Source organism: Erinaceus europaeus, chromosome X, assembly GCF_950295315.1.
Source record: "Erinaceus europaeus chromosome X, mEriEur2.1, whole genome shotgun sequence".
Taxonomy (NCBI): Eukaryota; Metazoa; Chordata; class Mammalia; order Eulipotyphla; family Erinaceidae; genus Erinaceus; species Erinaceus europaeus.
In genome coordinates, this window is record NC_080185.1 from 15,842,138 (window position 1) to 15,856,478 (window position 14,341).

Consider the following 14,341-nt stretch of genomic DNA (forward strand, 5'->3'; position numbering starts at 1 on the left):
ACAGGCAGGGGGTATGGATCGACCTGCCAATGCCCATGCTCAGTGGAGAAGTAGCTACAGAAGCCAAAACTCCTTCCTTCTGCTCCCCATAAACAACCTTGATCCATACTCCCAGAAAGGGAGAAGTGATAAGATAAAGATAAGAGGGCTCTGCACTCCAGCTCCATCAGCACATAGAGAGAGAGAGAAGGAAAAGGAGAGGGACATGTGGAGGTAGCTATGATGTTATGAGTGGCTTAGAGACAGAAAAGAGGATTGAATCAGAAAAAGAAGGGGCAACTATGTATAAATGTGGACATGTAGTTGTAGAGAAGATGGTTGGTACATGTCTACAACATTAGGGGAATTGTGGTAGATTGCAGTGAAGCTTCAGAATTCTGGTGGTGTGGTGGGAATGGTGTGGATTCAAATGCCTGTCGACATGTAATTCTATAATATAAAAAATAAAATAAGTGAATAACATTAAACAAAAGAAAAAGAAACAAACAAGAAATGGAAGCTATAGAAATTTTCCATATACACCCTGCCTCAGAATGTAAGGTCTGCCCTATTATCAATGTACATCAGAGTGGCATATTACTATTGATGAATCTACATTGACTTCGTTATTATCACCCAAATCCAGTTTGTAAAATGTACACCCTTAGTGGTGTACATTTTATGAGCTTATACAAGTGCATGATAGCGTATACTCACAATCGCCATCTGGTACAGAGTGGTTTCTTTGCTCTGAAAAGCTGTGCTCCACCTGGTAATAGTTGCCTTCACCTCTGGAAACCACTAATCCCTTTATTGATTTGTCTTGGTCTGTTTTAGTTACTGTAAGAAAAATACCATAGACTGTGACTTCAATAACAAATTTTGATTTTTCCATAGTTTTGAAAGCTGAGAAGTTCAAGGTTAAGGCCATGACAAATGCTGTTTTGGGTGAGCATCTACCTCCTAGGTTACAGATGACTGACTGTCAACCTCATGTGCCAGAAAGACGCAAACCCAATCTGAACGCAGAGAATATGGAGGAACCCCCTGACAAAATTTATACAGGTCACTGTCCCAGGCAGAGAGCAGAAGGGGGGAGAGGTAGAGAGATAACTGAAGTGGCAGATGCCAGTTAGGGATCTCTTATCCTATCCCATTGTCTTCCTTCCTTCTTTCCATACAGTTATTCACCAAATATTTGGGAGTGCTTTTCCTCTCGAAGTACATGGTAAGATAAGAGTTCCTAACCTCTTTAAAATGCAGTGTGTTTATTTTTTTTTGAAATTATTCCTTTTTTAACATTTTTTCATATTTATTTATTTGTTTTCCCTTTTGTTGCCCTTGTTGTTTAGCATTGTTGTGGTTATTGATGTTTTTGTTGTTGGATAGGACAGAGAGAAATGGGGAAAGGAGGAGGAGACAGAGAGGGGGAGAGTATGACAGACACCTGCAGACCTGCTTCACTGCAGGTAGGGAGCCAGGGCTTAAACCGAAAGCCTTACGCAGGTCCTTGCATTTTGCACCACATGCGCTTAACCCGCTGCGCCACCGCCCAACTCCCTGCAGTGTGTTTATGTGACTTGCTTTGGTCAGTGAAATAGGACTGAAAATGAAATACGTCATTTCCAGGCAGAAAGCTTTAAAAACCACCAAGCAAGTCACTTTATCTGCTTCCCAATTGTTGACGTGATCAGTGAAGCATGTGATTAGATGAGGCTTATAGCTGTCTAGCTCTCTAAGCTATCCCTGGGCAGAAGCCCAATACCATAAGTGCCAGACACCTCATGGCTTTAGGACAGAGAATAGGAAATGTTTCTTAAAACAGCATCATCTAGCTTATCCAAACATATGTTTTTGCATGAGTTTAAACTTTGTATACATGACATCTCACACTATTTCATAATATCATCCAACAACTTTTGCTTAGCAGTTTTGAGATTCACCTAAGATAATGGATGTAACAGTCAGTTCATTTCAGCTATAAACACGTGTGATTTATGTGTCCTGCCATCGATAGAACACAGAAGACACTCAGATTTTTCCTAACACTAATAAATTCTAAAGTGAGCATTCTCATATATGACTTCAGAACAGATGTGCAAGAGTTTCTCCTGGGGATAGGCTAAGGGAAAGAACAATGTGCTTTTAAGCTTTTCAAAGAAAGAGAGATTGGGAGGAGAATTTGAACACTGTGAACCATAGTTCTTCTCATCAAGAGGGCTCTCAGAAATCTTTGCCCCTCAGGAATGTGAATCCCACCTCTCTCAGAAAAGTGAAATATATAATGTTCAGGAAACTGTATTTTAAAGTCGGCCTGACCTTGACAAGACCAAAGACACCCTTAAAAATTAAAGAAGACCCACCTTAAGGAACAATGGCTATATACAATAACCACAATTACTCCTTTGAAAATTTCTGAGAATAGAAGGAAAATTGAGAGGGAGGAAAAAGAAGAGTATAATTTGGATTTACTTCTTGAAGAATTTCCTTTTCCATGCTGTGAAAAGAAATAAAATTGCATAATCAGTTATTAACTAATTCAAAAGTAGTCTCAGCAAAGACAATAGGATTCCAGTAATAGACAAAAGGCTTATCATAAGGAATTATCCATACTATCTTTCCCATTTTCAATCTGGAGTACCAATACTAAGTAATCATTACATCAAAAAGCAGTCAGAATAGTGGAATTGGTCCCCTTGCTCCACTTCTCCAAAGGGGTTGAAAAATAGTGAAGTTGTCCAGAACAAATTTGAATTACAAAGGAAAATGTCAAGGGCCAGGTGGTTCCACACTCCATTGAATACACATGTCACAGTGCACAAGGACTGAGTTTTGAGCCCCAGGTCCCCACCTGCAGAAGGGAAGCTTTGAAAGTAGTGAAGTAGTATTGAAGATATCTCTCTTCCTCTCTATTACCCCCTTCCCTTCAATTTCTGGCTGTATCTATACAATAAAGAAATAAAGATAATAGAAAAAATAAAATAAAGGAAAGTGTTTCAGACACTGCCACCAGAATATTTTTAGACCTCACAATAGGAAAATTAAGTAGTTGATTTTATCCATTTGTACAAGTATCCCAGGCTGTAATACCAAGGACATAGTTTTAACATGTATTATTTTTTATTTTATTTTGTTTATAAAAAGGAAACACTGACAAAACCACAAGATAAGAGGGGTACAATTCCACACAGTTGCCATCACCAGAACTCCATAGCCCATCCCCTCCCCTGATAGCTTTCCTATTCTTTAACCCTCTGGGAGTATTGGGCCCAAGGTCATTGTGGGGTGCAGAAAGTGGAAGGTCTGGCTTCTGTAATTGCTTCCCTGCTGAACATGGGCATTGACAGGTCGATTCATACTCCCAGCCCATCTCTCTCTTTCCCTAGTGGGGTGGGGTTCTGGGGAATCAGAGCTCCAAAACATACTGGGGGGGTTGTCTGTCCAGGGAAGTCTGGTTGGCATCATGGTAGCATCTGGAACCTGGTGGTTGAAAAGAGAGTTAACATATAAAAGCAAACAAATTGTTGACTAATCATAAACCTAAAGACTGGAATATTCATTTTAGGAGCCTGTGTAACCTCTGCATCCCTGTAGATCTGAGCTCACATTCTGTGGTCGTGAGTAGGAACATTCCAAGCTGCCCCAATTTCAGGACCCATCTTCCTCAGGTGTAGCATAGAGTATGCTGTCCAGCCTTCCTAGAGGAGGATGGAATATTCTCTACCATGGTTGATCCAAGTTGAAGGCAAGGTCCTATGGGGGCCCACAAAGGGGTCTGTTTTGTTGTTCCTGATAAAGATGACTGGTAACAATGGAGAGAGGGGTCTATTCGAGGTCTAGGCCCATCATGTCTGTTTGGGAATCTCAGGACTCCCCGAATAGGGCCCCAGCTGATAGAGAGTCCTGATAGTGACTAAAGAGTCATCATTAAAGTATACCAGTCTCTTGCTCTTATTCAGCTTTTGCAGTCCTTGCTTTGATAAGGTTAGCTTAGGAATGAGTGAGGGAAGTGTAATAGGAAGTAGGTGAAGACTGTATCCAAGTCTAAGTAGACATTATTTCATTATGGACTTTATACTGACTCACTAAAGACTATTGTGTACTTTTGCTTTCAGGTATATATTTTGCCCTAATTTGTGGATACATGTGAACATATGCTCTATCTCATGGGACCTGGTCTCTATCTAGGTTTTGGGACTTTGTTAGGAAGTGGACCACCTGGAATGGAATTAGATAATCCTACGAAAGGGTCTCATCTGAGTAATGAGGCTGAAGGGTTGACATTCCACGCTTGATGTCTCTGGACACAGTCTCAAGTGAAGCATGGTGAGGTGGTACTCATTGTGTTGATTAGGCTGGGATTGGCAGATGAAACATCATTTGGTATGTATGAATTGAGAGAAGCATGCAGGAAAGTGAGCCCCACTCTAGAGTTTCCAGAACTAGGGTAAATATAGGCTCTATAGAGGAAGTGGGAGGTTCCTGTTGTCTTAGGGTTTAAGAAGGCAATAGATAGTTATTGCTATAATCACATTATTTGGCAATTGGGTTAGCTTTGAAATATCCCTTTGTCAGTATTTGCTGTATCATACACAACAACCATTCTGCACTGCTGGTGGGAATGTAAATTGGCCCAACCTTTGTGGACAGCAGTCTGGAGAACTTTTGCAAGGCTAGACAGGGACCTTCCATATGACCCAGTAATTCCTCTCCTAGGGATATACCCCAAGGATTCCATAACACCCAACCAAAAAGATACGTGTACACCTATGTTCATAGCAACAAAATTTGTAATAGCTAAAATCTGAAAACAACCCAGGTGCCCAACAACAGATGAGTGGCTGAGAAAGCTGTGGTATATATACATAATGGAATATTATGCAGCTATTAAGAACAATAAACCCACCTTCTGTTACCCATCTTGGACAGAGCTAGAAGGAACTATGTTAAGTGAGCTAAGTCAGAAAGATAAAGATGAGTATGGGATGATTTTCCTCATAAACAGAAGTTGAGAAAGAAGAACAGAAAGGGAAACTCAAAGCAGGATTTGACTAAATTTGGAATAGGGCACCAAAGTAAAAACCCTGGGTTGAGGATGAGGGTGGATGTTCGGCTTCAAGGGGTGGGGGGTGGGGTTGGGGGGTGGAATAGGACACAGTCTTTTGGTGATGGTAATGGTGTTCATGTACACTCCTATTAATTTGTAGTCATATAAATCACTATTTAATTAATATGACAGGGGAAAACTTGATTGAATGTCTCAAACTTTTTAATGCGCAGACCATAGGCTGAGTCTTCAGTATGTTGACTCTCTTAAAAACTTAGAACAGGTAGAACAGAAGCAACTGGTGGCACAGCTATGTACAAATAATCTCAAAGGACATAAATTAAGATTTAGCATGTATTCTTATGCACTCGCAATCTTAGACTACAAATGTGAAGATGATTGTAGAAGTTTTCTCAACTAGGAAAACCATATTATGAAATGAACTAATAATAGTCTAGATTGATATTTTATCTGTACGTCACAGAGTCTGGAATGGCATACACAAAAATATTAAGAGTTGTTCTTTAAATACTGGGATTGTGGGAGCTTTTGAGATTTTTTTTTTTACTTGTATAGTCTAACTTTTTCTATAAAATTAAATCTCAAAACACGTTATATGTCACATTCAAATAACTGACTTTGATAAATTGTTAATGCTTTACCAGAAGAGAGCTATTTCTCCCATCATACCAACATTTCTGAACCTGCCAGTTTCTTGACTCTCATTGTCAGACTTTCTCTGTGACTTCATTCATTTGAATCCACACTATGTGAAAAAGAAAAGTCAAGAGACCCGGAGGTGGTGCACCAGGTGGTAGTGTACCCAGTTAAGCACAGATATTACCAAGCTCAAGGACCACTCTTCAAGCCCCTATCCCCTCCTGCAGGACTTGGGGGACTTCACAAGAGGTGAAGCAGGTCTACAGCTATGGTTATTATTATCATTATTATTTTAATTATTACTTTCTTTTCTAAAAAAAAGCTTTTGGCTCCAGGGTTATTGCTGGGTCTTGATGCCTGCACTATGTTTCCACTGCTTCTGGAGGTCATTTTCCCCCTTTTGTTGCTCTTGTCGTTGTTATTATTATTGTTGTCATTACTGTCATTGTTGTTGAATAGGACAGAGAAAAATAGAAAGGGGGGGTAAGACAGAGAGGAGGTGAGAAAGATAAGACACTTGAAGACCTGCTTCACCACTTGGGAAGCCACACCCCCTGCAGGTGGGGAACAGGGAGGGTGCTCGAACCAGCATCCTTGCACCAGTCCTTGAGCTTTAATACATGCTGTGATACCACTACCCCCCTCTTCTTTTCGTCTTCTTTCGCCTTCCCTCCCTCCCCCCTCTCAACTCCCTTCTATCCTATTAAATAAAGAAATAGAAAGGAAAAATTAGGGTAGGAAATGGTCCCCAGGAGTGGTAGGTTTGAATGCCTTTACCAAGCCCCAGCAATAACACTGGCGGAAAAAAAAAAAGGAGAGCATTCCAGGTATAATTCGTCTACCTTCTCAGATTTTCTGAAGTCACCAATAACAAAGAAGAGTGGTCACAAAGGTTCAATGTCTGTCAAAGAGATAGCTCAGCAGTAGATCATAAGACTTGCATGTATTAAGTCCTACCTATCTCCACTGACACTACATATGCCAGAGCTGTGTGATGTTCTAATCTCTCAATCTCTCTCTCTCTCTCTCTTTCTTTCACTCTCTATCTCTCTCTCTCTCTCATGTAGATAAATATTTTTTTCTTACCACTGGAATTATCTCTGAGGCTCAGTATCTACAAGATAAATTCATCACGCTCAATGAACACTTTCTTCTTTCTTTCTTTCTTTCTTTCTTTCTTTCTTTCTTTCTTTCTTTCCTTCCTTCCTTCCTTCCTTCTTTCTTTCTTTCTCTCTCTCTCTTTCTTTATTTCTCCTTTCTTTCTTCTTTCTTCCTTTCTTCCTTCCTTCATTTCTTTCTTCTTTCTTTCTTTCTTTCTTTACCAAAACATTGATCAGCTTTGTCTTATGGTGGTGCCAGGAACTGAAGCTGAGGCTTCAATATCTCAGGCATGAAAGATTCTTTGCATAACCACCATTATGCTATCTACCTCCACTGTTTTTCTTTCTTTTTTTTTCAATTTGACAGATAGAAATCAAGAGGAGAGAGGAGATCTGTAGGCCTGCTTCATGCTTGTGAAGCTTTCCTCCTGCAGATGGGGAACAGGAGCTTGAACCTGAGTCTTACATACAGTGACATGTGCTTTCAACTGGGTGTGCCACCACTCAGTCCCTAAAAGCAACTAAATAATTCTGAAGCCACTTTATCAGGCCACCCTAGGAAAGGGCGCAGTGGATAAAATGCTGAGCATATAAGTATGAACTCCAGAGATCCATCCTGGGAACCTGAGGTGTCAGAGTAATGCTCTGATTTTCTTTCTCTTTCTCTCCTCATTTTATCATTAACAAATAAATCATTTTTTAAAAATCACTTTATAGGGAGTCGGACGGTGGTGCAGAGGGTTAAGCTCACATGGCGCAAAGCTCAAGGACTGCCATAAGGATTCTGGTTCGAGCCCCCAGCTCCCCACCTGCCTTCGCGGAGTCACTTCACAGGTGGTAAAGTTGGTCTGCAGGTGTGTCTTTCTCTCCCCCTCTGTGTCTTCCCCTCCCCTCTCCATTTCTCTCTTTACTATCCAACAACAATGACATCAATAACCAAAACAATGTTAAACAACAAGGGCAACAAAAGGGAAAATAAATACAAAAAATTTAAATCACTTTATCAGGGAAACGATGTTTAATAAGATTGTTGTTGTCACAGCTATAAAGTTCCTTAACTTCCCTTGAAAGACGTCACCTTCCCAAAACTTGTCCTCTCCCTCTACCACAGAGCACTAGGTCCCCAACCCCCTTCCAGTCCTCTCCCATCTTCCCCACTTAGAGTCCTTCGACCTCCTGCAATAAATCACACTGCATCAAAATCTCCTCTGTATTTTCCCCGCCTTTATTTTTTAGGTCTTACCTAACAATGAAAGAAGCACACTGTCCAGAAATAGAGGAGAGCTCCTATCAGAATGTCCCCCAGAGCTCCAGTTCCGGTTTTGCCTGCATATACAATGCAACCCAAAGCCCTCCTCCCATTTCTCTACCACTTCTCCCCACACCCAAAGATCCCACATGCCCTTTCTTTCAGAGTAACAGCTTTTAGAGCTAGGAACCCCACTTCAAGTCCCTTTGAGTCACATCTGGTAAAACTTTCAGAGAGGGAAATTTCAAGGTCACATAACAGTAGACATTACATCGGTTACATGGTAATAGGTAATATGTAAAATATTAGAAAACTATTCTAGAATGTGATAGACAGTACATTGCAACCCCAGCTTTTCACTCCCTGTTTTTCCCTTTCTCAGTAGCAAATGGATCAACTTCCGAAAGGTAGAACTGATGACAAATCAGATCATACAGCAGCAGGTTTTAGGGTCCAGAGCCTGGCATGTAGCATGAGGCCTCAAAATGGCAGCCAGCGTATGATTACTATTGCCATTCTCATCTAACTGTGCTGTTTTTGAAATGGTATCGGCTTCCTCAAGATTCTTGTTTAGAAAAGCTCTTTCCTAAGACGACTTAGCCCATAGCTTTCAAGTGCTCTGGTCACTCTCGCCAAATGAAATACCACTCATTAACCTTAAGTGCCTTGAAGAAGACCTGTCATTTTGCAGCTGACATAATGGCACTTGCTCTAATTTCAGTTGTGATGTGCCCACCACAGCACTGTTCTTTCAAAGCATTTCATTGTGGTCTCTGGAGTCCTTTCTGACACCCTGTGATTCTTAAAGTCAAATAAATAATTGCTCAATTTCCTCTGGAGCTTTGATGAAATGTCAAAATCATTATCAGAATTGATGAGAATTGTGTTAAGGACTTGAGAGCCATGCCTGCATCGCCAGGCTCTTATTCTTCCTCAGCCTCCAGGGTGATTAAAGAAGCACATTTTGACCTACATTCAGATTTTCATTGTAGTAGCTAGGACACAGGTTTTTCATTGACTATTTAGTTTTGTTGGCGATTAATTTGGGTGATTCAATCCAGCCTAATAGAAACCAGAAGAATGTGGATGGGGGAAATATCCAGATACTTAAAAATAATAATAATAAACCTGCTTCTATCCGATTATTAAGTAACTTCAAGCTTTTCTTGCCAATATCTTCCTGGTAGTGAAACATTATCGCATTTTAGTACTGAAATTAGACATAGTCAAGCTTTATCAGCCTTACAGGGGTCACCTTTTAATTGGAAGTCTAGCTCACTTTGTAACATGTACAAAAAGTGGGCTGGGCAATAGAAAAGGAAAAGACTATGCATCAGAGACCTTGGAAAAATCCACAATCTCAAAATCAAGCCTTTACTGCATTGAAATGGAGAAGATCTTCATTCCTGGAATGTTTCATACACTAACTACCTTTGCTGCCATAATGAGAGAGAAAGTAAAACTATCAAAAATGCAGGTGCAGCCAGCTGTAACTTAGAGAATTGATAATGTCACTCCCATAGGGCTTGCGTACTTGTGTGGTTTACCAAGTCAAATTTCACCAATAATAAGGACTGTATGAACCATCTAGAATTAAGTACCCCTTTGCTCATACCCAGGTCACAAAAAGGTCTTATAACGCAGTGAAGAGAGCCATAGTCTGTGAACCTTCAGACTTACATGATAGTTCTAGCAACCTTACCTCTGCATTGGTAGGAAAGTCAATATGCCACACCCAAACAAATCGGTCTGCTGGCCTATAGAATTGAGCTCTCCCCTGGACAAAATGTTGGTGGAACAAAGAGTCTGCTGGAGTCAGGTTCAGATTCTGCCCTCTGTTCATAGTTACATTATTCACAATGGCCAAAGAGTAGAAAAAGCCTAAATGCCCCTATCAGATGGCTGACTGGCTAAAGAAGTTATGGGATATATACTCCATGAGATACTACTCTGAAGTCAGCAAAGATGATATCTTTTACTTTGCAACAAAATGGATGGAACTGGAGGTGACTATGCTTAGTGAAGTAGGTCAAAAGTAAAGCATAGGGAGTCGGGTGGTAGCCCAGCAGGTTAAATACAGGTGGCGCAAAGGGCAAGGACAGGCGTAAGGATCCCACTTCAAGCCCCAGTTCCCCAGCTGCAGGGGAGTCACTTCACAAGCAGTGAAGCAGATCTGAAGGTGTCTATCTTTCTCTTCCCCTCTCTGTCTTCCCCTCCTTGTTGTATGCTTTACATTGGGTAGTTCTTCCCCTCCAAGAGAATTGCATAAGTCCTGTTAATTTCGCCGGCCTGCTTGGCCCCGCCCGAAGGAACCCTGGGAGAGGGTTCCTGAGTTCGAGAGTGCGAGAGTTTGAGAGGGTTCCCCAGTACGAGAGTTCCAGAGTTCCAGAGTTGGAGAGTTCCGGAGTTACAGAGTAAGAGGGAGTGCTTGTGCCGCCGAAAAGAGACAGCAGAGTTCTGTTTGGTGATTAGTTTGTCTTAGTTTGTGAATCGTTGTTCCTGCATAAAGAAATACAGCTTCCCTGACCAGCCATTGTCTCCGCGTCTCTGTTACCCGCCCGTGAAGCTAACCCGCACGGCAAGAGCCTCCGAATTTTAACAACACCTCCTTTTCCATTTCCCTCTATCCTAGCCAACAACAACAACAGTAATGGCAAAAACAAGGGCAACAAAAGGAAATAAATAAATAAATAAATAAATAAATAAATAAATATTAAAAAAAAAGAAGAAGAAGAAGAAGAAGAAGGAGAAGGAGGAGGAGACGGAGAATTGAAGCACAACTACCAGACAGTTTTACTCCTGTGTGAAGTCTACAGAATTGAAACATGTGAACTTGAAAAAACATTAAAAAAATAAAAACAGAACAACTGTGGTGGTTATTGTTAGGGGCACTGCATGTTAGTGGTGGATGTGCAATGGAACTCTACCATGTAATTTTATAATATTTTAAATCACTGTTAAGTCACTAATACAAATCTTATGATAAATAAATAAATTAAAAAGTTAAAAACAATTCAGTGGAAATTCCTCGACTACTATGAAGAGCCATATAAATGTAAATAGTAACTATGAAAACAGCAAATTTTGTAAATACTGAGTTGTTGGAAATATATTTTTTCTATGTATTCCTTTTCAATATATCTATTGATTTAATGATGATCAACAACACCATGGTTAAGAAGGGTACAATTTCACACAGTTTCCATATACAGTGTATATGTTTTTGTGTGTGTGTAAAGAGAGAGAGAGAGAGAGTGAGAGAGAGAGAGCAGCAATGACTGCAAAAGTAATAAATGGGAAGAGAGGTAAGACAAAATCTTCACTAGATATCCAGACAGTCAATAAACATATGGAAAAAATCTGAAAGTCACTAATTATTAGATAAATGCAAATAAAGACAACCATAAGATACTAGGTATAAAGATATTACTCATACCTGTAAGAATGTCATACACCAGAAGGGATAGAAACAAGTGCTGGTAAAAATGTGAAAATAAATAAACCCTTCTACACTGCTGATGGTAATGTAAATTAGTTCAAGCCTTCTGGAAAACAGTCTGGACCTTCCTCAGAACATGAGAAATGAACCTATCCTATGACCCACCAATTTCCCTCCTGTAGATTTATACAAAGTAAGCAAAAATCACCTACATGGAGAGATTTATGTACAACTGTGCTCATACCAACACAAGTTGTGATAGCTTGAATTTAGAAACAAAGCAGACACCTAACAACAAGTGAGAGGTTAAGTAGTTGTGATGTAGGGGACAGGCAATGCTACAGCCATTAGAGTACTAATGTGACTATGCCCAAGAGGCCAGGTTCAAGCCCCTGATTCCCCCCCCCCCACACACACACAAGGGGGAAAGCTTCAGAAGTGATGAAGCAATGCTATGGGTGTGTCTCTTTCTCTCTCCTTCTCTCTCTCTCTCTCTCCCCTCTTGATTTATCTCTGTCTCTACCCAATAAATAAATACATAAATATTTTTAAATGTCTGGGCTGAGGAGACAGTATAATGTCCATGCAAAATGACCCATGCCTGAGACCCTGGAGTCCCAGATTCAGTCCCCAACACCAACATAAGCCAGAGCTGAACAGTGCTCTGGTCTCTTTCTCTGTGTTCTTGGTAGCCTCTCTCTGTGTGTATCTTTCTCTCTTTCATAAAAATAAAATAATCAGATATTTATAAATGAAACATCTGAAAAAGATATATATAGTATTTTTCAGCAGTAAAAAAAAAAAGATGCTGAAATGATCTTCTTGGAAGGAACATGAAGAAGTCATATTAAGTGAGATAAGCCAGAACAGAACGTAAAGGACAAATACCAGACAGTCTCACTTATAGGTGGAATTTTAGAAACAAGTGAAATTAACACACTTGCAATGGATATTGGATATTCAGTGTATAATGGTGAAGAATTTCAGTTGGTGGGAGGAATGTACAGATACTTCCCTTATAAATCATTATTTCCCTAATAATGTTTTTTTTTCACATGTGAAACACTCCACATCACTGTTGCCTCCACATCACTTCCATTCACTTCCAGAGATCTGTTTTTCCCAGAGTTTACATTTGTTAGAAAGACTCAGGCCCAGTGTGTTTTTAGACTACAAATCGTGTCATATGACACCACTGCTAAAAAAATCTGTGCTGTTGCCTGGAATGACTCTAAATAAAGCTAAATGGTCTACATATCTCTGCAGAGTCTGGATCTCCCTCCCGTTTACTACTCTGTGCTCACCTCCTTTCACTTCCCCCTTTATCCTGTTTGTTCCCTCATTGTTGCTGTTGTCATTCCTTCCTGATGGCAGGCATGTGCTCAACTTTTCCCCATATATTATAATTACCCCAGATATCCAGAAGGCATAGGTTCAAGCTACTCTGAATTTTAGCTCAACAGTCACTTTTTAATGTTTTCATAGTGATATAACATTGGTTTACAAAATTATCAGATTTCTGGAATATTTTCACACCTACTCATGGTACACCACCGAAGTTCTGAGACCACCACCCCCTCAACCTCCCTCCCCACTGTAACCATCTTAGTTCTCACAAAGTCCAAGAGACATTCTTGTTGCCATTTTTTCAAGTTGACCTGCTTTAGTCATCTATACTTGAACAAATAAACATGAAAATAACCTGCCATCACCCAGATTCAGTGGGGAAGCAATTACAGAAGCCAAACCTTCTACCTTCTGCACTCCACAATGATTCTGGGCCCATATTCCCAGACAGATAAAGAATAGGAAAGCTATCAGGAGAGGGGATGGGATATGGAGTTCTGGTCATGGGAACTGTGTGGAGTTGTACCCCTCTTGCCCTATGGTTCTTGTCAGTGTTTCTTTTTTTATAAATAAAAATTATATAAAAAAAGAATATAACCCCCCAAAAAACTGTGATCCAGCAGTGCTGCTTCTAGACATATGCTCAAAGAGTATGGAAATACAGATTTGAAAGGATATATGGACCTCTTATAGCTACATTATTTACAATATCCAAAGTATGGAAATAACCTAAATGTCCAACAAGAGATGACTAGATAAAGAAGTTATGGAATGTATGTAATGTATGTAATCGTCACCTTTTCATCACCACAACTTTCCACCCCTCTGCCTCTATATCTCCCATTCCCTATCTGGTTCTTTGCCTTTTGTTCTGTTTAGAGTATACGTTGCCCTTTTATAATTCTCAATTAATTTTATTTTTTACAGGAAGGCTAATGGCTTACAGTATGATTATTGACACTTAGGTAAACCTCTACTCTCCTCATGACAAGTTTATGCAAGACACTCTCTCCCCCCCAATCTAGGTCTCTTTCCACCATCATACATCCAGCCCTTTCACCCAATCTCTCTCCTTTGATGTAGTACATCACACCAAGCCCAAGTTTCACCTTACTTTTCCCTTACTGTTCTTTTTTTGTAAGTTCTGCCAATGAGCGGAATGATTTGGTATTGGTCTTTCTTTGTCTGCTTTATCTCACTTAACAGTATTTCACAGTTTATTTACTTGTAACATTTTCTTGTCTCTTTTCCATCCCTCATCTGTCTATAAATTACATGAAAGCACTTGTTTTAGGGGTTATTCCTGCAGGCTTGGCATTTAGATGGGATTTTCCTAGAGAGAAAGTATAATTTGACAAACAACTAAATGAATGGGTGAATGAAGAATAAATGTCTGTTTCTTATTTAAGGAAGTTATACATACAGATGGGTAAAATATTTAAAGATCTTTTCATTAGGATTGTCTTAAAGAACTGGGGTTGTAGTTAGGCCTTCTAGATTTGTTAAAGGTGAGTCTGTCA

At 40.0% G+C, this 14,341-nt stretch overlaps 1 pseudogene; it reads left to right on the top strand.

The window, feature by feature from the left end:
* The first annotated feature begins 633 nt into the window (after positions 1-633).
* Positions 634-14,341, top strand: part of LOC132535917 (uncharacterized) — a 76,710-nt pseudogene continuing 63,002 nt past the window's right edge.